Here is a 26,083-nt window from a genome sequence, read left to right on the forward strand (position 1 = left end):
GAGCTTCCAGGAGGGCCTCCCTATTGTTGTTAACCGCTCTCTTTTTTGATCTTTTTATGAGTGAATTCGGATAGTGTCTGTCCCGTAATTGTCCACAAAGATTCCTAGCATGCACCTCAAAGTCCTCTCTATTGGAGCAGTTCCTGCGAACCCGTAGGAACTGGCCATATGGTAGATTCTGGCGCAGGGACTTCGGGTGGTAGCTCTCGTAAAGGAGAAGTGAGTTCCGCGCCATAGGTTTCTTGTACAGTTCACTCTGCAATCCTGCAGTAGTGACATAGATCGACAGATCTAGGAATGCAATTCTTTCCTTATTTGTTTCCATGGTGAATTTAAGAAACTGGTTTCTACTGTTTAGCCATTGGTGGAATTCATTAACGGAATCCACCGTGCCTCTCCACACCACCAACACGTCGTCAATATAACGCTTCCACCACCTAATAGAGGTGTGGAAGGGGTTGGTGGGTGTCAGTACGTGTTGTTGTTCGAACTGGTGCACGTATAAATTTGCCAGACTCGGCGCGAAAATGCTGCCCATACTCGTACCCGAGATCTGGAGAAACAGCTTGTCCTCATACTTGAAAAAATTCATTTTCATGGCTATAGTTGCCAAAGCCATTATAAATGGTACAGGGGTGATAGTTTCACATATACTATCCCTCAGGATGGATGTTACGACTTCCAAAGTCTCATCCTGAGGGATAGAAGTATACAGTGATTCTACATCGAAAGAGACCAGGAGGTCTCTTTCAATATCATAATCAATTTCTGGAAGGACACGCAAGACATCTTTAGTGTCCTGCACATATGTAGGCATTTTCTATACAATTGGCCGCAGAAAATGATCGACAAAAGTTGACAATGGCTCCAGGAGAGACCCTATTCCTGAAATAATAGGCCTACCAGGCGGTGGCCTCTGTGGTTTGTGTACCTTTGGTAAAAGGTAGAAATAAGGAGTGGTTGGGTGTTTAGCAACCAAATAAGTCGCCTCACTTTGAGTGATCCACCCCTCAGATAAAGCTTCTTCAACCATATCCTGTATCTGTTTAGTCACCTCTTCTGTAGGATCTGTAGACAAGGGAGAGTATGCCTGTCTATTGTTTAGTTGTCTATAGCACTCAGTCCGGTAATCCGTGGTATTTAAAATAACTATAGAGCCGCCCTTATCTGCAGGCTTTATAGTTATTAAATGATCCTCTGAAAGTGATTTCAGTGTCATTTGTTCTGATTTGGTAAGGTTGTTAAATGACCTGACTGTTGTGCTCCACAGTGAAGCAATATCACCCGCAACAGCTTGCTCAAAGGCTAAGACCTGTGGAGGAACCGTGTGAATAGGTGGCTGGAATTTAGATTTTGGTCTAAGAAAGTGTTTGTGTCGCAATCAGCATTAATCTGATCCTTGAAGAGATAGTGTAATCTAAGTTTCCTGAAAAACTGACTCAATTCGCATTGGAAAGTGAATGGGTCCCCATGATTCGTCATGACGAAACCCAAGCCTTTATTCAGTACTTGTTCTTCAAGTGGAGTTAGTATCTTGTTAGATAAGTTGGCTACGAGGGATTGTTCGATGGGCCTGCTTTCTGGTTCTTGGCAGTTTGGCTCCGTGTACCTGCATGTGGGCCTGTCTGGTCTTCCCATTGTACAACTGTGTTTTTTGCTGCTCGCCTTTTGCCTCTTGGTCGGCGTGGGCCAAACCCTAAAAAATGTTGAGAATTGTAGGCATTTGGAAACCCTTGGAAATTCGGCGGAGGTGGAGGTACAGGGTAAGGCTGTTGGTTTGGTGGAAAACCCCAAGGGGTGGGTGGCCACCATTGCTGGTATGGATCAATATGTTGATTGCCATATGAGTAGGGTCTGTTCCCCCTACCTCTCCCACGTTGTGGAAAGCTAGGAGCGCCCGTGTTGGTGTAGTCTGGATCACTACTGTCAGACCCTGAACTAGAGTAGTTAGACCCATAACGTTTTCCATTGTTTCTGTATACAGGTGGTGTGTACGTATCGCTCGTATAGGGGTACACACGTTCATGCTTCCATTTACTCAAATCTTTTTTGAATTTATCTAATTTTATTTGCAGAATAGTCTCCTTGAATTCACCTGAGTTTTTGTTCGATTCGTCCTGCTGTTTTTTAAACAGAATCGGTGTTACTGTTGTTCTTATTGCTGCTTCTAAAACCTGTATTTCAACCAAGATGGTATCGGCTATTCTTTTTGCTGTGCTAATAATCAATATTAGCCAGTCTCTAGTACATCTCCATGCTATAAGCGACCAATCCTTCAGGAAGATCTTATCCTGTAAGAATAGTCGAGGAGCATTGGAGACCACTAGACCAGGCGGGGCGCAACTAGCCCTCAGATATTCTGCCATGGTTATTCCATGGACCAAGGTTCGGGCATGTGTCTTTTTTAAAACCATAACTTTGGCCCAATCATCTCCTGTACTAGGAATGGCTGTTGAAGGTATGTTCAAGACGCTGGGCATACTATCCAATATAGAATGATATATGGCATCATCATACGCAATACCACTAATTTCTGCCATTTTAGTGTTGGTAAAACTAGTTTGTAAAAAAAGTTTGTGAAAAGGGTGTCAAAGGCGAACAACTGAGAAATCGAGTCTCAATCACCACTAAGGTCGGGGGTCGACCGACTCTCAATGATATGTAACAGTTCTACAGCTTCTCAAATTTGGCTGTTAGACCCCCTGTGTTTCGTGTGTTATACATTCAGTTGGTGCCGGGGATAAAATCAGGTGTGGGTCTTTAAAAAAATATATATCCCTTGGACCCTATTTTAAATGGTTTTGTTTAATCAGATAAAATAGTTAGACATCATGGCCACTTTCAGGAGGTCCACTATAAATTCTGTAGGTACATTGACCGGTTCCGGTCTTTTGTCAAGGGTTTTTTTCATGGCGTCCAAAGCTGGCTGTTGTGGGATGCTGGTATACAGCGAGACAATGTCTAGCGTAGCTAGTATCTGTTTCTCAGGATCAAATTTCATTTTGTCAACTAAATTGATGACCTGCATGGTATCTCGAAGATATGCTTTTGTGTTTTCGGCCAGAGGTTTGAGGAAGAAGTCCATGTATTTACACACAGGCTCCAGGAGGGATCCGCAGCAGGAGATAATGGGTCTGCCCGGTGGTTTCTGCAGATTGTTGTGTACCTTGGGTAAGGTATATATGGTCGGAAGGCGTGGGTGTTCTGTATTGAGGTACTCAAACTCCTTCTCTGAGAGGAAGCCAGCCTCTTTGCCCTTTTCCGTGATTGATCTTATCTTTCTTCGGACTCCGTCTGTTGGGTCGCTGTTGGCCATGGTGTAACTTATACCGTCCCGAAGTTGTGAGTAGATTTCGGTTTTGTAGTCTTCGGTGTTTTGCACCACAATCGCTCCCCCTTTATCTGGCAGTTTGATTAAAATGCATGTGTTCTCCTTCAATGTGCTCAATGCTTTACGTTCACCTTTAGTGATGTTGTGTTTCACATAAATTTTGGTGGAGCATGCTCGCATGACATCACGGATAACCACACTTTCAAAAGTTAAGATCTTGTGTGGCATCATGTGTGCTGGTGGCATGAAGGTGGGCGGTGGTCGCATCCCAGTGTTCGATGTAGAGGATATCGGCAGTGAATGCCTGAAAAAATGTCTTAGGCAAACTTTCCTGAAGAAACGGTGTAGTTCGGATTTCACATTGAAACGGTTGGGGTGCGATGTGGGTACAAATGAAAGCCCTTTGCTGAGGATGCTGGTTTCATTAGTGGATAGAGAATATGAGGATAGGTTGATAATAGGGCTTTCCTGTTGGTTTGGCTTCTTTGTGTTCGTCTCTAACTGTGTTACCATCTGTACGTTCTCCTCCGGTTGTTGATTTCCCCGTGATTCTCTGATTGGAAGCGGACCTGTTTGGGGTTCTGTACTCCTCGTGGCCTGTGGCCCAATTTTGCAGGTTCTGTCCTCTGCGTCCTCCTCTGTTCCAGCTGTATCCTCGACCCCTGGGGGGTCTCCAGTGGGTGTCCTCTACAAAATTTTGTCCCCCTGTTTGATTCCCCTGTGGGGGTTGGTACCATGGATCCTGGTATTGGTGGTTGCTGCTGAGTCCTGCTTGCTCGCTGTCACTGCTGGTGCTATATGATGAATCAGAGAAATTAGTGAATCTCCGGTTACCTCTATAACCTCCTCTGCCTCTGTAGAAGAAACGGCCTTGGTTGTCTTGTTTGAAGTAATCTTCTTGTAAGTAGGGGTATGTTATCTTTTTGTCATAATATCGAACGTCTTTAGTAAGTTTATCAAGTTTCTTTGATTGGGTATTGATGTTGAATTCCTTAATGGTTTTTTCTAAACGTTCAAGTGCTTCCTTTGCGTTAGTCAGTGCAGAATCACCATTGATCTCTTGTTTGAGGTCGCTGATTTCTTTAATCAGTTTCTCCACTTGTCCAAGAGCTGTTTCCACCCCCAACACCATCCAGTGTTGTGAACAATTGTTTGACACAAAGCTGAACCCTTCCTTAAATTTAGGGTTATCTACGAACATTGCAGGTTCATTGCGGACATCACCAGACTAGTGCAAGGTGATTCTGGGGTTTCTTTTCTATCATCCAATATTCCCAACATTGATTTTTCTCTAAATGAGAAAATAAATAAACTAGAGCGGTTAGAGAAAAAAACTGATCTCACTCGTCTCCACGGACATCTCTTAACCAAGTGTCTCCAAGCGAACATCATACCTGCAGGCCTGCAGGTCCGCAATGAACCTGCAATTTTCGTAGAAGACCACCTCTACACCACTCTGTACAGAAAACCAGTGGAACGTAACACACTTTTGAGGTATATCAGTCATCACACACGAGGCCACCGAGACAACCGACCATTTGGCCAATTCCTCCGTATACAGAGTAAATGTACTTTGAAGGAGGATTTTTTTTAAAGAATCTGAGGATCTAATCCTATGTCTCATGGAAGTTCAAGTTCAAGACCCACCGATGCATGCTTTTAAGAAAGCTAAGAACATCAGAGACCATGTCGTCCGCTCTCTTCTAGACATGCCACCCAAGCAGACCATCCAAAGGATGTGGAGCCTACCCGTTGTGGTGGGCCACTATAAATGCACCAAATGTAAGGCATGCAAAACAACCATTGAAACCAAGACCTTCATCCACAAACATCATACCATTGAACTGAAAGCACACACAAATTGCAACTCTAGCGATGTAATCTATGCAATCCAGTGCCCATGCAACCAACTGTACATTGGCCAAACTAAACAGAAAGTCAAGACACGTATCCTACAGCATTGCAGTAGAATCCATTGCAATACAACAGGGGCACCGCTTGCGGAGCATTTCAGAAACCAGACACACACAGCTGAATCTATGAAGTGGGTGGTACTTGAAAAAGTGTCATTAGGACAACGGGGAGGTGATTTGGGACCCATCCTTAACATAAGAGAATGTAAATGCATTTGCAGGACACGGTCAATAATGGACTCAATGAACTAGACGGCACAAACTCACAACTAACTGGCCTATCCACTGAATAATTCTTTGATATATGAGATGGGATGTCTATCGGACACACCTCTTTCAGACACTATGTATCATGATAACTCCCCCTACCAGGCCTACCAATATGGAGACACTGTTTGGATTTCAGGCTATGCTATGTATTATGTAACACTGTCTAGATATAGGATACCATATATTACCAGGCCCAACAATATGGAAACACTGTTTGCATTTTAGGCCATGCTATTTATTGTATAACCCTGTGTATATATGGGATATACCTCAAGACCTTGACCCGTGTAATCTAATATATATTTAACAATGTTGCATGTAAATGTCTGCAATAATATGCATACCCGTTACAATATGTGAGTTATTTATATTTTACCTTTTACATTGACTCCGTATCGATTCACCATGATATTGAACAGTTCCCTTGGTAAATGTAAATGTACCAACATTCTTGTGCTTTACTCCACATCAGGCTTTTTTGTATTTTATAAACACTGTCTATATACAGGATATATTTCAAGACCTTGTACCCTTATAAACCCAATATATATCTCACTATGTTACGTGTGATAATATGTACACTCGATAAAATAGGGGAGTTACTTTTACTTATTTATTTATTTTTCCCTTTTTACATTGATTCCGTATCGATTCACCGTGATATTGAACAGTTCCCCTGGTAAATGTATTTTTCCCAACATCCTTGTGCTCTACACCGCAGAATGACAGCTCTCTAACCAACAAGAAACAGCAACCTAGGTTAAGTAATATGTGGGTCGCTTTTCTTTCCTTTTCGATAGCAAGGCACACATGCTCATTAACATGGCTTTACACGTTCACCTAGACTCGCTCTTTTCATAGATCCCTAAACACCTAACATCCATGTCATTCGCAAGGTATTGATTGATTGGTTCACACAGAAACGAGCCCCCCAACAGCATCCTGCTGCTGCACGCGCGCCACGCTGCCTTCACTACTTAAGCGTGGACTCTGCCTGCCGAAATCATCTCAGAGCCTCACAGGCCACACAGGAGGTAAGCGCGCACGTAGTGTTTTGCCGTTTAGGTATACGAGCCCACACAGTCACCTATATAGTTGGGTAGTTGTGAGACCTGGATATTATGTATTTTAAGGTGTTTACTTTGAATTTAACTGAGATGTTTCGTTTTGATAAACACAGTGTCCCGTATGAATCAGTAGAATTTTCCTTATTATTAGGTATACTATGATGACATATCATTCTTTAATCATGAGCATCTTAGAAATCACTGCAGAGAAGCGCACTAGCGGTACGTCTTTCTAACGCTCTTCAAGCGACACGTACCCGGTGGTTTTCCCCTTTTTGGACATAATTTGTGCACCACGTTTGCAATTTATCCTGACAGCTAACGCTGCGTCCTGCTACAGTGGAACCATGGTAATAGATGAGGAAGGGGGGGGGGGTTTCTTGGCTCACTCAGAACTATCTATAGATCGTTTCACTCTGTTTGGACTTAGCAAGCTTCTTGACTAACAAGGATTGTTGGCGCGCATTTTCGTGTCTGGTAGCACTTAGTAAGCCGCTGATTGCTGAGATCACGTTGAACTTCCGTTAGAAACCCGTGCCGGTTTACTTCGTTTACTACTATTTGACTACTCGTGCCGGCCTGAGTTCACGGCGGTAAAACTCCTTTTTCTGAACTGTTTTTAGTATCCTCACAGCTGCATTACCCTGAGCGAGTTTATTATGTATTTGCCGCACATATCAGTTTCGCTCTCTATCTGACGCACGCGTGTTGTTTCCCTTCATGCTCTAGATCCATAGTGGATTCAATCCCTATTTTGTGGATGATCTATCCCCAGCCGTTTTTGTCTTAAGTAAGTGCTACTTTGAGCGTCTTCTTCAATTTTCAAAGAAACTTGCAATTCAGGAACTCTAAATTATACTCTCATACATTTTCCCTCTGACCCCAACAGCTACGTACGAGCTATTCATGTCCTTGAACACACAGCACAGTCACACTGCTGTTATCCCAAGTAGGTGATGTTTACCCTAATACATTTATTTCTTTCTTGAGCGCCAATCCTCACAGTTCTCTTTCTTACACATACATCTCGATTATTCGCAGGTGCTCTCCATGACCTTGTCCTGATGAAGACCCTGACGTGAGGATTCACTTACCCTCCACCACAGGGGTCGAAACGTAGACAGCCCAAACTTCTACACAAACTCTAACAACAAAATCTTAAAAATTACCTATGTTCATTAGAGCTATGTGTTGATCCAGGAAAAGATGACCTATGTTAGGCCGGAAAGGTCCTATACTATGTACAAATGATGTATATATGTCACAACATCCTCTCCCTGTCCCTCACTCACTTATCCACCACCAGCTACCCACCTCTTTTCCCTCTTTCTCAGAGCACTGTAAATACTTTTGCATCACAACGTATTGGAGCAACAGTGTTGCCATACATGAAATGCTTTGAATTTGAATTGCATTTGAATGCCATTTGTTAGAGATACTATTAAATTTGATTCAGGCATCTAACAACTGTACAGTGTGGATTGCGCTTTTCTAATTATTGTTTTTGAAAAATTACTACCACGACCATTGTTATATTGTACTGTAATACTGACCCAGGTCGTGTAGTTTTTTGTGGGTTACCCCATTGAAACTCAACACATACCATTGTAGCCTGGCAGAGCAGTTTGTCAACTGCCAAATTGACCTGTCAAAGCAAACCTTATTAATAGAACTAAACGTTTCTTTTAGAAACTAATAAGTCACCTCTAATAGAGACCTTAGACCTTAGTGCCCATTAAGTGCATGGTATTTTAAAGTAGGACATGTAAACGTTTAATGGTATACATGTCATTATAGTGTAAAGCCTAAGAGCTATTTTCACTTTGGCAAGAACTTGCTTCCTATATAGAGAAGCACTGGATTACATTATTTCGCCTTATAATGCTAATTTCAGTTTGCCAACAGCTAGAACAATATTTCAAGGACAAAAATCAAATTTAATGGTAAACTTGAATTTTATCTAACTAAGGTATTTAAGCCTTTTCTCTGCTTGAAGCCACTAAGGCCTTTTGGTAAGTATTTCAACCGTTACCTAGCAGCTTATGGCTCCCTTATAGTATGGTGTGGATTGGTCCCAGGAAAGGGGCAAGGAACTTGGGTGTGGAGGGTTGTTCACCTTCCCTTGACAGGATGGCATGAGGGCTTTGCCAAGGAACTTTGTTAGCTTCAAAGGATGCCTACCCTGTCACAGGCAGATGTAGCTCACAGGTGGACTTGTCCCGTCTATTGTCTGCCTAGTGAGGCTGACTCTAATCCCTGTGGGAGGGAGACCTGTACCAGAAATGGTTTAGATCAGTGGTTCCCAAACTTTTCCCTCCTGAGGACCCCCATTGAGTCACTACTGGAAGCCAGGGACCCCCAAGCAATTTGTATGATTTAAATGTCAAACATTAAAACTGTGATTCGAAAAAATATACACACACGTGCGCACATCAAACAAAGACTAGACTTGAATTACTAAAGATTTTAGTATTTTTATATTAAAAATATTTGCAAAAATTAAAAAAATCTTAATGGGAAGGTTGGTGCTACATCTCACGACATACTTAACATTGTTTGATTTTATTTCGCTGCCCGAGGCTCCTGCTCTTGCCAATGGCTGGACTGGAAGCCTATAGCTGCTCTGGCAAATGTTGTCCCCGTACAGTGCACACCAAGTGAGCCCGACAGCTACAAAAGGGGATTTGGGGGGCTCTCCCATGAAAATTTGGGGGGAAATGGTGCATTTTACAACACATTTGTCATTATATATTGAATTGTATTAGCTTTTAAAGCGCAGTAAATAATGACCAGACTATGCACCAGGATACAACAATCTTTTGGCAATCTTCAATGATTGACAATCTTCAGTGATTCCCTCACTACTACCCCCCAACAGTGCCTCCCATCTCTCCATAACCCGACTGACACATGTATTTAATTTATTTTGTAGCACCTCTCATACCACTGTAGGGTGTCAGAGCACTTTACATCACACACATACAGAGACAATGAATCACATGTGTGTAAATCAGTAAATAGTAAATGTTACATAAGGCAAAGGGGACTATAAGGTGTAGGATTCACATATCATCCATACGGGTAGGCATTTTTTAAGAGTGCTTGGTCTGGAGAAGCACAAACTCAGGATTCAGAACATAACACAGGGGTTAGCGTTGACTTTCATAATAAGGATTTATTTCTGCCTAAACAAACCTTTTTAGCAGCATCTGGATAATGAAAGACCGGGAAAAAGCATAACTTATTAACTTGTACCATGCAGTTTGCATGCATCTCTTTGATGGCAATTCATAGCTCACTGTGCTAGATTACGATTGGAACTTGTGAACTGCACAATAACAAAAGAATCTCTATGGCAAGCAGGAACCCACTGAGCTAAGCACAAAACAAAATACTGCTTTTTTTAAAATACATGGTAGACATTCTTCACAGCAGGCATATTAACCATCTGTGCTTCCTTAGATGAGTCAAAGCTGCCACTGGACAAAGCCCCCATGTCTCTACAGCAGGTAGATTAATCACCGGATTCATCTTGACACTTTTATTGCTGCCCAAAAGCTGCTGATTATACAAGGAACTTTGCAGTGCTTTTAAAACTGCTGCCTGCAGACCCTCTGGGAATGTGTCACGGACCCCTGGGGGTCCACGGACCCCAGTATGGGAAACACTGGTTTAGATTGATTATAGGGGAGAGGTTGCCCATTTGCATAGCCACCTTTCTTTGTTGGTGCATGCCGCTCTGACCCTGGGAAAGGAAGGTTCTGCCATGTTAATCTTAGGAAGAGAAGGGCACTGTAGAACACGCTACAGACAAATCCATGGGAAGTGCTGAATAAATTGGAAGGGGTTGCAACCACCCACAGGCTGGCATGAACCATAACTGTGGATCCCCAGTATGATCCTCTGAAAACTAATGGACCTGGGGACAATTCAGAAGAGTACTGCTCTGCTGTCTGAAGACCTGAGATACTGGACCTGCTCCCCTTGCATCCAAGACCCCAGAAGTGACTCCAAGTGTCATGAGGCTGACCTTCTGTTGGAGTTGCATGGACACAAGAAGCTTAAAGAGGCCTTTTCCTGTGCCCAGTATCAACTGGATCTGACCTGGTCCCTTCTGCTGGCATCTGCTGGAGTGAGTCCTTACCCTCAAGTGCTGTCCCTAAGTATACTTCTTCCTGCCTAACCTTAAAACCAGAGACTTGGAAACTTTCTGCCCCCTTTTTGTCCTGAAAACTGATGTGGGATCGGGACCACCCTGCCAAGCCAATCCACTGAGGGGGCATTGCCTCTCAATCAATCAATCTGGTGGCTTGTAAAGCGCAACTATGCTGCTGGTCTGTCGAAGGTGCTGTGGTTCAGTCAAAGAGCCTGGCCTTAAGGTACTTCCTGAATTGAGGCAGCGATGGTGATTGCCTGATAAGGAGAGGGAGGGTGTTCCAGGTCATTGCTGTGAGCTAGGATAAGGATTTTCCTCCGGCCATTGTTTTGTGGATACGTGGGATGGTAGCCAGGGCCAGTTCGTTAGAGCGGAGGTCTATGGTGGGTGCGTGGAATGTGAAGCAGTGATTAAGGTATGCAGATCCTGTATTGTGTAGGGCTTTGTAGGTGTGTTTGAGGAGCTTGAAGGTGATTCTTTTGCTGGAGGTCTCTCAGGTGTCTGGTGATGTTGCTGCGGCAGGGAATGTTGAGGATAAGACTGGCAGACGTGTTCTGAATGTTCTGCAGTTTCTTGAGGAGTATCTGGGAGATACCGGCATAGTGTGTGTTCCTGTGGTTGATTCTGCTGCTGATGAGTAAGTGGGTGACTGTCTTTCTGGACTCGGTGGAGATCCACTTGAAGATCTTTCTGGGCAGGTGTAGCGTGTGGAAACAGGGGGCCCGATTCACAGAACTAACTTACTACAAAATCCTAAACTTACTACCATTTTGGTATTCACAGAAGGCACTTACTCATTTTGGTATTCACAGAAGGTACTTACTCATTTTGGTATTCACAGAATGCACTTACTCATACTAACATTATGTCTGCACTCGGGCCGGAGATTCCGGCCCAGTGGTGGAGATTCCGACCCGGAGGTGAAGATTCCAGCCCAGAGGTGGAGATTGCGGCCCAATGGTGGAGATTCTGGCCCGATGGTGGAGATTCCAGCCATTGGTGGAGATTTCGCCACCGGCCACCTGCCGGAATCTCTTCCACTGGCCGGAATCTCCACCATCGGGTCGGAATCTCCACCATCGTGCCGGAATCTCCACCATCGGACCGGAATCTCCACCTCCGGGCTGGAATCTCCACCACCGGGCCTGAATCTCCAGCCCGAGTGCGGACATGAAGTTAGTATGAGTAAGTGTCTTCTGTGAATACCAAAATGAGTAAGTGCCTTCTGTGAATACCAAAATGGTAGTAAGTTTAGGATTCTGTAGTAAGTTAGTCCTGTGAATCGGGCCCAGGATGAGGAGACAGCAGTGATTTGGGGGCTCATGGTGAGCAAGTATTTCAAAATGATCGCCAGGTTTCAAGCATGGTGTGTGGGGAGTCCAAGTGTTGCAGTCCACCAGGAGTCGTCCCAGGTGGAGGGGTGGAGCCCATGATCAGGACTTCGGTCTTCTCTGAGTTGAGCTTGAGACAGATGTTCTTCATCCAGGTGGCAACAGCCTTCATCCCATCCTGGAAGTTGTTCTTGGTGACTGTGGGTTCGTTGGTGATGGAGAGAATCAGCTGGGTGTTGTCGGAGTAGAAGACAATGTTGAGTCCTTGGTTCCTGACGATGGCTATGAGCGGGGCCATGTAGATGTTATAGAGAGTGTGGCTCAGAGAGGAGACCTGAGGGACGCCGCAGCGGATCTCTATGGGTTCAGAGTGGAACGGTGGTAGTCTGACTTTCTGTGACTGAGTTTGCCGTAGCTTCCCCTATGTTCTTCCCCGTAGCAACAAATCCAATTCAGTGAGGCCTCTCAACATCAATGTAGAACCCTTTTTGGCTCCAGTCTGCATCTTTGCCCCACTGTGGAAATCTGGCTTACAGAAAAATTTTAAAGTCCAAATGTGGACAGCTTCACCAGCGCTGCCATTGAAGGGGATCCTATTGCTGTCAAGAATTGTTTGGGCACGAAACCTGAACTTTTCTTACTTACATCTTTTCGCGCATTCTTTGACAACTTTATTAAGACATTAACCTGTGGTCCGATGATCCTGTTGTCAATGAGCCCATCTTCAGCCACAGCCTGAAAGTACAGGGATGAACCATTTACCTGTATCCGACCCGCGCTCCATAGCAGTTGGTCTTAACTTTCACCCTAGTGTCTGGTCAACGCAAGTAGATGACCGCGGTTGGTGGATATTATTTTGTGTGCTATTTTTAACTCAAACTTAAAAAAATCATATCTCCATTTCCATGTATTCATGTTTTGACATTTTTGTATCATTTCATTTATTGAAATATTCTCTATTTTTATACATATGTTTGCAAGTTTTCTTGTGTTGTGGCTGACTTTATTACTGTTTAAGTAGTACATAAATACTTTACACATTACCTAAAAAGTGAATGCTGTCTACTCTGTGCCATAGCTACCAGAGGGTGGAACTAATATCTATTTAGTGACTTTTGTGGTACACCCTGACAAGGATTATGATGGTTATTTGAGTCGGGTTCTCACCTCTCTCACTATAACCCAATTTCTTACAGGCCTAGTTTGCCAGACACCAGTTCAGCATTTGGGTTATCTGCCAAGCTGAGTGAGGTGAAAGGAGACAGTCTACATCAGCAGGGTGACTGCCAAATTTCACTGAGGCACCATAGGTACCAAGGTGTGTAAAACGTTTATAAAAACCTGTTAGTGAAATAGGTAATTATTCAGCTTGAAGCCACTAAATCTATCAATGCATCGGTTTAGAGATTTCATTGTTTATTTTCTTGCTTTAGCTAAACTAACCGTGACATAGAGGACAACATTAATTTCTCATGCTAGACTTTTGTTAGCTCTTCCACTTGAAAGAAATATTATTTGTCTTATGTGTTAGAGCTGATATCCTTGGAGTGGTATTCCCCAACCTTTTTGCCTCCACTTCTCCTGTTTTGCTGAATTTGTTTTTCTTGACAGTGTGTTCTCTCATTCAAATATTGTAAAATTGGCTTGCTCGTAATTGTCAGATTGAATTTACTTGTAAGTCCATAGTAAATAGTACTGCATGTACACCAGGCCAGTAAATTAAATACTACCAGTGGGCCTGCAATACCTATTTTGCCACCCACTAAAGTCTCCGGTCTGCGACTGCAGCTTGTAGTACAGTTTTAAAATGCCATATCAACCTGTCAGAATAAACATTTTGCCAGACCTAGACCTTCCTTTTTATTACTTATAAGATACCCCTAAGGTAGGCCCTAAATGCCCATAGGGCAGGGTGCATTGTATTTAAAATGTAGGTAATGTGGCTTAAAGTTTTACATGTCCTGGAGTCATTTTTTCACTACTGTAAGTCCTATCTCTCCCATTGACTAGCATGGGGTTAGCTTATTAAATATAATAAATGATAACTTTTCAATGGGAACAGATAGAGATGTGGTGTTTGCTCTCAAACAATTTGTAATTTAAAATCCTCTTTAATAGTAAAGTTGGATTTTAAGTCACAATTCTAATAAGGCCACTTTTTGAAAGTTGGCATTTTCTTGTCCTACAATGAAAAAGACCCGGTTGCCCAGACCTGTGAGATGCACTGCCGTGTCCTGTGAGGTTTCAACAGTCTAAACCATTTTTTTCAAATTTTAAATTCAAAACTGCTGAGACTTTATAAAGGATATTTAACAAACTGTTTATAAATGAGATTGTATTTTCTCTTTTATACAAATAAATCAAAATTAATTCAAGCGAGTTGCCTCTGTATAATATTCACAGTGAGAAAATCCAAAAACACATGTTGTGCATTACAAATGATGATTTTAGACAATACAATGATTGTGTATCAATGAAACAATTTACATTTACAATGTGACTCCCAATGCATTTCGGGTTTGAAAACCCTTCTTCAGGGGAATTTCTTTATACATTGTTGAATGGATCTAGAAAAAGTATCCGCATCGCGCTACAACAGAAACACAGAAAAAAACAATCTTTGTTACATTTGCAATTGTAATTGAACCATACATGAACGTAAGGAGATAGGATTTGCATATGTCATGCCAAGGGTGTAAAATTAGTAAAAGGAAAATAGGAAAAAGTCACCCGTGTAAAGTGTTGCTGGTTGAGGCCGTCAAAAAATTGTGTGACGAAAGGGCTGTGAGCTTCTCGACCCCATCATGGTTAAGGTGTGCTGACATTAAGAAAGCTTCAATGTGTTCAAAACATGCGTCCAAGCGTGTGTTGCCAAGTTTATAATGAGCGACTGCGTAGATGATCTATGATGTAGAGTGGCTCACCTAACTCCTGAGTGCTGAATTACAAACTTATCAAAAGGCACATACGGGTCGTTACTTGAGTTACAACAACCTTTGGTGTAGATACATGGGGTCGTCAGTTTCAAGTCTGTAAATGTAAACCCGAAACATTATTGTAGTCTCTATAAACCGCCCGAGTGTGGCTTAAATAGCCCCCGTGCACCAAAGGCTCACCATTAGAATCCAACGGAGAGCTCGTGCCTATGAAGGAACAAATGTAACAGGATGTCAAACTTAGTCGCAGTGCGAGTTCAGATGTTATTTTATAATAAATAAAACTGGTGAAATATCAACGAGTTTCAGTGCAAGTATCTTACCGGGTGAGGTTTAACCGAAATGAATTCAGTGCCGAAGCTGCAAGAAGTTTGTTGTTTCGAGTGAAAGACGTCTAGCGTGAGGACGTCAATGCTTGAGCCAAGACGAAAACCGACGGTCTTTTAAAGACCCACGTACAAGACAGTACCGTTATTTTATGGCAACTTTATTGTGTGCTCTTCAGTGAACAGCGGACAATATGAAAGATCTTATCGCGAAAAAAGGTATTCGAATGTGCAGAACTGAAAAGTGTGTGAGAAAAAGGCTGCGATAAATGAACGTGAAGCTGCAGCTGACATAGCAAATCCTGTACAATCAGATGTCAGACATGATTAGAAGGCTATTAAAAAGTCATCATACAGTGATATTGTGTTTCAAAGGAAGCATAATAATTCATAATGATCATTAAGCCCGCCCGGATTTAGGGAGCCTAAATACTGTATCCAGAATGTTTCTCTGCGTGCTAAACTGGTGTGGTATTCAATCCCAGGAACCTGTGTGACTTTTTCTAATACAGTAAATCTAATTTGTGGAATTGAATGTGAGTGATTTACCCAGTGTGAAGCTAAACTGGAATTCAAATTCTTGTTACGGATAGTGCTCTTGTGTTCAATGATGCAAGTTTTTTTTTACGAGAAGTTCTCCCAACATATACCAAACCGCACGGGCATTGTATAGCATAAACAACCCCTTCGGTATTGCAATTGGAGGTATGGTGCAATGATATTTTCTTGCTAGTGTGGGGATGCGTAAAAGTTTTGCCAGGGATGATGTTACTGCATTGACCACAATTCCAACACTTTTGCATGCCTTTGAAATTCGTGTCTGTGTACCTCGGTTTGAGGTTTAAGAGTTCTCTTAAATTTTGTGGTCGACTGTTGGCAAATATGGGTCTGTCCTTGAATATGTTGGCAAAATCAGGTTCTTGCTCAATTATCTCCCAACGGTTTAAGATGATTCTCTTGATCTTTACCGCTTGAACTGAATGTTTGAGGACGAAAACTTCTCTATCTTTCTTGGTTGTAATAGACTTTTTTAGTAAATCTTCTCGTGTCTTTTGTTGTGCCATCCTATTGGCTGTATCAAGTACCTCTTCTGGGTATCCTCTCTCCTTGTATCTCAATAATTGTTCTTTGATTAGACTTTGGCACAATGTCGAGTCTGACGTTATTCTCTTAATCCTGATCAATCTCCAAAGTCACAGATGATTACAATCCTGGACCTCTGGACATTAGAGAAGATGGACAGCCTTGCCCCACAGATGACTGTTCTGTTGCTTGAAGCCTTTCTTGCATCTCAGAAAACTGCCTTGACCACAGAGGGATACTCTGCTACTTTAGGACTGCACTGCACTAAAAGAAGAATGACTGGACCTGCTCCCTTCTTCCCAGACTACTTGAGTGACTCCAGGTGTCAGCTGGCTCACCTCCTGTCTGAGCTACAGGGACACAATAAGCTCCAGAGGCTTCACTACAACTACCCAGCTGACCTGCTTTACTGGACCCGCCTTGACCTATAACTGGAACTGACTCACCTCTGCTGGCCTCTGCTAGAGTGATTTCCTGATCCCCAAGAGGTGCATCCCCAGTTCTTGGACCCTTGGTTGGCATCAGTTTAGCTTGTCCTGTGAAGAAAGGTGAGGTCCTGAAGTTTTGGGCTTTTCACAACAACGAAGAGGCTGGTTTGCACCAGGACTCTGACGCCCATGACAAACCACCAGCATGAAGCTTCAGTCAACTTGACTCTTCACGTTACAACAAATGCCAGCGATGATGGGCAATGCGAGATCTGCATTTTGAGCAACAGCAATGACCATCCATGATGCTCTCCATGTGGCCTCGTCCTCTGCAAATGGAATGCTTCATGCTAGACTTTGAGAAGGTAACTTTTTCAGCTGGACTAACCTGGTCTCTGTACCTAGTCCTCACTCCATCTTGGTTGGCCCGAACTTGCGACTTTCACTCGGTTTAGCACGATTAGATGAGTGCAAGAGGTGCTTTGTGCTTTCAGGTGCTATATATACCTAAATCTTTGGAAATTAATAGCTCCAGTTCTACTGATTAGTTGTTGTCATTTTGGCATCATTATATTTATTAAAAGTTGCTCTATTTATCTAAATAGGATTGCCTCTAAGTTTAGTCTGACTGCGTTTGTGCCACACTACCACAGGGTTAAGAGCATGTTAATATAGTGACTTTTGTGGTTCATCCTGACAAGGATTGTGGTTGTTGCCTGGCTTTGGCTTCCACCCCCGCCCACAGATGAATAATCCAATTTCTTACGCTATGTGTAGGAAAGTGCCCTTTTTAGATGGTCACCCCCCCCCCCACATTTTACTCTGAATGCCATGGTAATAAAACTGCAAGTGCACTGGGACCTGCTAACCAGGCCCCAGTGCCAGTGCTCTTTCCTTCAAAGGTAATGCAAATTCATACACCCAATTAGCAAGATACCTTAACCTCTCCTGTAAGTCCCTAGTATATGGTACCAGTGGTACCCAGGGCAGGAAGATTAAAGGGGTCACCATGGCTACAGCACTATTTGTGCCACCTTGAGTACCCGAGTAAAAGTGAGGCCTGCAGGTCTGCCTCCGCAGCCTACACGAGCAGCAGTGCTGCTCGCGATCGACTTTGGACACCCCACATGTAGCCGAGTCCCCTTACTGTAAGTTCTATACATAAGTCACCCCGTGGGTAGGCCGCCAATAGCCCAGGAGGCAGGGTGCAGTATAGTAATGGTGCAGACATGTATGTGCAAGCATTTGTCTCTCTACAGTATCCTTACCAGTCAAGTTTACTGTAAGTAAACGGTGGTCCAAAGGTTAACACAGACTAGCTACCGGGCGGCCGTGAAATAGCCAGCTCCATTATGGTATCCCCGGATCCATGCTTTTTCACCCCTGACAGAATCCTTGTGTCAAGGGTGAGCTGGCATGTATCTGGGTGGCATCCTTAGATGTTGCCCCCAAGTAGCAGCAGTCTCCCTGTGCTTTGCCGGACATTCCAAGCCGGTTGCCGCCAAGACAGAAGTCTGCCCTCCTGCTGGGAAGTGCTATCACTCCCACAGGATGGCTACAAAGGCATGGATAGGAAGGAGGTCACACCTTCGCCTTCCCTAGATGGCTAGTAAATGACACATTAGGCCGGTGAGCCTCAAAGGCGACTCACCTCTGTACGTAAGTGACTTTTCTCCCAGTGGAGACAAAGGGGCCCCCTGCCCTGAGGCAATCATGTTTACGAGCAAGTGGGAAATGAGGTATTCATGAGGCGTACAACCCCCATAGGCTAGCTACATCTCTAGGGTGGGCCAGCTGGTCTGTACAGCCAAGGATGGCTCGTGCCATCTAGAAAAGTCCTAAGAATAGTGGGTTCTGGGTAGTTTGGTGACATACGCAGGACTAGTAGCCAGTAGTAGTCCTCAAACCCCTAAACACCTGCTAAATCCAGGATTTAAGGGGCATCCCTGACACCAGAACTCCAGATCAGCTCTGAAGAAGAAAGAACATAGAGGAGACCTGTGTCTGCATAAGGCAAAACTCCACGAAGACAAGGCTCTAAGTTCTGCACCTGTGGAAGTCCCCCTGCACAGTTCCGGAAAGAAAGTGAACCCCTCTGCAACTGAAAGACTTCATCAGGATTTCTAGAACTAGAAGTACTAGTCCCCTGCAGTCCACAGGAACAAACTGCAACTTTGAAGATCATTAAGGACTGTACACCGGGCCCCATCGAGGACCAGCCTGAAAGTAATCAGCCAGATGCCTTCTGGGAAGTATCATCCTGAACCCCAGTGAGTCTGAGCTCACTACAGTATTCCTACGACCTGCAGAAGATTTGCTCCAAGCGTAGCATTTGCAGCAGCCAAGGTTTGTTGGTGGTCTTGCTGACTTCTGACTACTTTGCTCGATGCTCCACGAAGAGGGAATCATATGCTCCATGAACCTCCTGCTTCTGTGGTGCAGTTGTCGAGTACTCTCATCCCAAACCTGTCTGCGTTGGCAGGCCTAGCAAAGCAGCCCCTGGTAGCCCAATTCACCACCGCAGATAGGCAGGTACAACTCTACACCCAAGACACTCAAGCTGGTTGGAGCTGTTCTGCCTGGTGTTTCCTGGTCCTGGGGCCCATCCAAGCTTAATCTCCAAGGGGCTTCTCTGAACACAACCTGCAAATTACTGAGTGTCACAAGTACTGTTTTTACAGCTCTCACAGCTACCGTTAAGCACCAAGGACAGCCAAGTCTCCTCTGCGTCCGGACTCCCTGGGCAAGGTAAAATTGTTCTAACTATCGAGGCTTGGTCTGTGGACCCGCAGGACTTTAACTCCAAGTGGGTTCCATTGACCGAGTGTCACTTGAGATTTTCTCATTGACCGCAATGGTGAAGTTTGACAGCTCTGCAAAGTATTGATTTATTGAACACCTATAAATTGATAACTCCGGTTGTACAAACTGTACTGAATTTATTTTGGTGTCTAATTGTATATAAAAAATAAGCTCTATTTTTTATAAATTGGTGTTGGATTTCAATTGAGTCGTGTCAATTACTTATCGTCCATATTGGTGCTATGAAATGCTTAACACGTGTTCCTCTAAGTATTCCTGACTGCTCTTTGCCACTCTACTAGGACTGAGCTAAGGATTACTAGTGCGAATTTGAGGCCCACGTTTGGGTATTGTGTTAATATTACATGGTAAGGCTTCCCAGCCATACCACATAATATTTCCACCTTGCTACACTTTGCATTAGGGCTCGATCCATAAAAAAGAAGTTTGGAGTTAATTCTCCTGCATGGTTGTTCTGATAATTGTGTTCTATGTCTATTCTGAGATATTTTCCAGATACCTTCCCAGCAATGTGATAGCAACATATCCTCTTTAAGAGAGGGCCTATAATTTCAGAATTTTCTTTAAAAAAAAGGATACACACATAGATGAATAAAAAGGGACATCTTAGATGTTGAGAATTCAACAAGATTTATTATAAACAAGCTGCATGGAGCTATGTAAAATCCTATATCACATATCAAATGTCTGACTTCAGTGTTAGTAACAAATTACCCTTTAAACATATGTATCTAATTTAAGAAAGGACGTTCACCTACAGTGTTTTTCAATTTAGTTATCAATCGTCTGATTTAGAGTTTGGCGGACACGTTACTCCATCAAAGATGTTATGTTTGTGATGGAGTATCCCATCTACCACAAATTACATGTGGGACTTAGTTATGTATTTACCTTCAGTATTGTATTTACAAAGCAACAATACTGTTTTGAAAGTTAATGAGTAGTCTGTACATATATTAGTTATTCAACCTCACTAGCATCAATGACGATGATCTAGAGCTTGTTTACAACAGTGACTGGGAGATGGGTGAGACATGAGGGGGGCGCTGCCATAGATTGTCTGTGGTAGATTTTTCGATTCTTGGGGAGGATGCCGGGTAGACGGCAGATTTTACGCTTTCCAGAATGATGACAAAGATGTTGGTGTTAGTTGAAGATGGGTCAATAACCTTTTTCTAAATTGCAAGAGTAACACGTTGCATATATGTGGAGAGCCACGAATGTCTATGGTCCTGGGTATAGATATGATAATGATTCTCGCTGGGATTTTTCCAGTTTTGTGCTTTAATATGACCAGAGAGTGGCTTCTGCTGTTGAGAAGTCATTCAGATTCACTGAGCTTCTCAGAAAGGGTTTTCATCTGTAATCTTTTCACAGGTGACAGGTTGAATGTTAGATTTGCATTTGATAAATATTGCTCTTCTTTACAGTAGCAAGAGGTGTGAGATTGGGTTATATATTTCCCCTAACTCTATTCACTTAAAATATGAGCGCATCTTCCTGTTTGCATCTCAATATCTGCTCGCCCCTCATAGAGCAGCCTTAGCCTGTGCTAATGAGTTGTATTGTGTCAAAAAAGAACTGGTGAGCTATGTAGATGACCTATGTTGCTGAAACGAAACTATTGTTGTTGGAGATGGCAGAGAGAGATGGAAATGTTCAGCCATAGGTTTATCTTGGGCTAGACTGCTTAACAAATATAGCGCAACGACAATCTTTTTCATCCCTCTCTTTCTCTAGTGCCATTCCTACTGTCCATATTTATTGAGTTTTTCTGCCTTCTTGGGTGTTTACAGATGCGTCTCTGGCATGTGTAGGAGACAGTAAAGATAAAGGGGCTTATTTACAAGGCCCTTGCGCCACGTGTGCGTCATTTTTAACATGGAAAAGTAACACAAAAGTGGCGCAAGGGGCTTCTAAATCTGCCAAATAGTTGTTTGTTTACCAAAGAGCAAATATTCATCACTGCCCTTCCTTTTTTTCGTACTGATAAAACCCGCCTCCCAATACAGATTACTCCGCCCTCATATACCCCACCCAGGACTCTAGGACATCCGTCCTTCCATGGGAATATGATTGCATCTGCTTAGTTCTTCATGAAGTGCATGAGTTTGGGTGCTGAGTGTATGCTAGGGCTGGTTGCTGAGGGAGAATCCATTAGCAAGTGGGCCATCGGCTGATCGATGTCTTCAATCGTCTTTTCCCTCCTGAGGTTGGCAGATTTTACCCCGAACAGTGGGCTACAGTGCCAATGTGGTGATAGCACCAGTGCTTGGGCACTGGAGGATCACATTGAATCCTCCTGAGGGAGCAAGTTACAGGGCACCTGCGCTCAGTTCCTTACAATGAAGACCCTGCTGCAATGTCATTGCGCAATTGGAAGAGTGGTTGCTTTCACCTTCACTGTTCCTTTCTGACTCAATTTCCTCTCTCCTTGGGGCGTGTGGTACAGATAGAAACATTTTGGAAGAGTCTGCTTGATTTCTGATGCTGCACAAGCCTGGATGTGAGAACCATTCAGGCGAACAGGATTTGTACTGCCTCAATTGCAATTAAAAAGGCAACGGGTGGTATTACACCGATTACAGACATCTGTATAAGATAGAAAATGAACACATTCACAAAAACCTCACTCATTCTCACAAAAACCTCACTCATTCTCACAAAACCTCACTCATTCTCACAAAAACCTCACTCATTCTCACAAAACCTCACTCATTCTCACAAAACCTCACTTATTCTCACAAAAACCTCACTCATTCATTTGTGCTAAAAGCTGGAGAAGTTAGTGAGGATCCACTGGTGACACAGTAGGGGATGGTGGAGCAGCAGGTGTAAGTGGCAGAAATTGATGTTGCCCACTCAGTGCTGCTTCAGAAAGTTACTAGCAAGGAACAGCCATGAAAGAAAGAAGAGAAAACAAACGAGAAAGAAAGAAGACAAAGTACAATAAAAGATGGGCGAGTGGGAGATAGGAATGGAATGAGGACAACATGAATAAATAGCAGAGGAAAAGGGGAGGGACGGGAAGGGAAGCAAATGAAGAAAGTGAGCTATATTATGACTAATCATTATATGTTGATGTGTTTGTTAATCTGAGGTCAACCCACGTACCTCACCTTGATGATTTCAATCTGATATTTTTGTTACGTCAAGAAACTTGGGGACTGATGTCATGGGGCAGGCTGCAAACCAGTATGTGCAAATTGCTAGCAGATTGTTTGCCTGGCATTAAGAGGTGAGACTGATATCCTAATCAGTCGCATTGACAAGTGGATGATTTCAGGGAGGTCGCAAAACCTCGTGCCTTCCTTAACAGGAATGACACAGGATGCATTTGGTTACCCATTGCAAATTCCTTGGAACACAGAGATAGACGCCCTCAAGGGGTAGTGCACATCCATACCTGCATTTCCAATGCTTCAATGTGCCCACGTTATTTAAAGAAGACTTTGTGGCTGATTTAGAGTTTGGTAAAGAGAGTATCGCGTCTCAATGTATGTTACACATGGAGCCTATTTCGGCTCCATCGCTGACATACTCCTCCGAAGGTCCACTGGAGTATGGGTTGTCAGAGGTTCACATTTCACCCACTGTAGAGTGGGCAGAGTACCCTATCTGCCAAACCCTAAATCAGCCCCTTTGTCTTCACCCAATTTAGAGTGGACAGAGTACCCTATCTGCCAAACCCTAAATCAGCCCCTTTGTCTTCACCCAATTTAGAGTGGACAGAGTACCCTATCTGCCAAACCCTAAATCAGCCCCTTTGTCTTCACCCAATTTAGAGTGGACAGAGTACCCTATCTGCCAAACCTTATTTCAGCCCCTTTGTCTCTTAAAGGTAGATGGGATGTTCTCATTAAATGAAAGGCATCATGGAGAGAAGTCAGTGGACCCCTGGACAACTGTCTATCACTCGAGGGTGTCCAATAAAATCCCAAAAGTGGAATCGGTGCCCATTGTGAATCAGTTACTATCTTACCTTGAGTGTTGGTAACTGATCCAGGGGTTGCTGCAGCAATTGGGTATCCAATATGTACCACAATCGCTACCTTACCTGTCTGAAAAACTGTTCCGACTCACAAAGTGGCTAGTGTACATTGCATAAAGGTAATTTGTGGTTGCAAATACTGTGATATTGAAAATCACAATCTTTGCAATCACAAAACACATGTGTAGTCACACCAAAGGTTTCAACAATATAGTGCATGGTATATGCACATGTATTGAACCGTATTGGCAGCCCTTGACACCTGCAACATCAAGCAGTGGCAAATGCATCGATGTGAAGCTACTGCAGAAGATTGATGAGATTTGTTTCAACATCCACTTAATTGTAAAATGTGGTTATTGGCCTGTACTGTTGTCTATGAGTGGCATATTTACACAGTGGGGGTAAACTACTCACAAGAGTCGATGATCACAACATCTGTATAGGCACTTACAGTTCTGGAGTCATTTTTGTCTTTGGCTAAAATCTGAAACTTATAACCCATGAAACAAATCATGAATGCCCTGTTTTACAGTCAACATATGTAGGAAGGAATATAGAGTGTGGATTACAATTTGAAATAAGCACATAATTCTACAATATTCTATAATAAATGAACTGTGAAAACAACACCAGTGATTAGGTCTACTGAAAATTAATCAGGACTGGCAGACAGAATCAATGTCATAATGTCTCTATCCACCTTTTGACTTTCTTCATCTCTGACTCTAAAACAATAAAGCATACGAATTTTACAGCGAGTCTCAACCAAGATATCAAGATATGTAGATTGGAACGATATGAGCAGATCATATATCACTAGATGTTGAAGGGGAAGCATAAAGCCCTTTATCAGTCTGCAACTTAAATGTCACATTCCCATCTTTATATTATAGCTTATGTATGTAAAACCACTATCTTCTGATGGACAAAGTTAACTTCTTTCTTCTCAGTTTTTTTCATGGTATTGTTTTACAATCTAGATACATCTGTTTAACATGAGATGCAAAAAATGACAGGACCCAGACAGCTACTGCATCCAGTGACAAAGATTACTGTCAGCCAGGCTCATCAGTTAATTTATCATTGGCAATGGTCCATTCCATCTGCCGGTCGCTTAGCAACATCCAATCAAAGAGCGGAAAAGCGTTTCCATGTGGCAGTGGAGTGTTGCACTTTCCTAGAACGCCTTTCCATGAGAACGGGATGATAATCTTTACTTTACATTTTTATTTTAATAAATGTGAATATTTTGGGTGGCATTGTTGAAATTCAGAAGAGAGGCAATTTTATTTTCCAAAGCCATTATTTCGAAATTAAGGAACTGAAATGGTGAATGAAGCCAGCTCCTGCAGGATCCAGTTTCTTCAGTTTATCATGGATTTTCATATCGCCATGTCTTCACATTTCCATCCTATAAAGGGGTATTATGATAAAATGAAAGTCAAAACCAATCCTTGCTATAGTATTTTTATCAGTTTTATTTGTAGCAAAAAGAAAGATACTTGTAATAAAGAAAGTTGAATTGTGGAATCATAGGTGAATACTTTTCGGTAAAAACTGCTTACATTTGTAAGCAAAAAAAGGGGGAGGGTGTATTTTGACAAGTGAGCGACGGTAGTTTATAAAGTATAATTTTATCTGGAAATCTGTATTGAGTGTCACTGATTGAATGTATAGGTTGTCGGCGTGTGCCGAAAATATGGTTCACCCCTTAAAAAACATTTCAAATACACATTATTTAAATGTCATTGTTAGTCCAACGTTATTATTACAATGCTAACAACCGAAAAAGTTGTAATAAATAGTTACTGCTGACGAAATACATTTCTGATTAGGCAATGTATTCGAATTGCCCTATTTTTGTTCCATATGGCGTCCTACATCCTAGAAATGAAGTTAAAAAGGTGCAAGGGTCAAGGCATAACCATTCAAAACCTTTGGAAATTCTTTCAAATTAATATGTGCATTACAATGTTCTGCAATGGCTTATCCTCGATAAAAGCGCCATATATGTTTTATGTTTAGTTTAAACCCTCCCTTACACCTTTAAGCACTGAGAAATACTGGAGAATATTGAAGTACTTAGTTTGTGTATTAGCTTCAGGCAGAACTGTTGTGTGATTCCCACCCCTTTCATGACATTGTAATGATGTTACCACATACAACTTTATCTTGCATGAAAAGGTGAAGTCATGACTGATTTCTCCAATTTAAAAGCACTCAACCCTCACAGTGCTAGAAATGAATATTTTGCATATATTCATGCAACGATGATTCAATTTAAGATTTCTATTTTCGAACATTGCTTGAAACCGTCACTGTATTAGTGGTGAAATTGCCAAAATGTACAGCAAGATTTATTATCTCTCTGCAGCGTTTTATTTAGTTTTTCATGTTAACATGTTTTTAGGTTTACCTATTTCTC

This window comes from Triturus cristatus, chromosome 6, assembly GCF_964204655.1.
Source record: "Triturus cristatus chromosome 6, aTriCri1.1, whole genome shotgun sequence".
Classification (NCBI taxonomy): domain Eukaryota; kingdom Metazoa; phylum Chordata; class Amphibia; order Caudata; family Salamandridae; genus Triturus; species Triturus cristatus.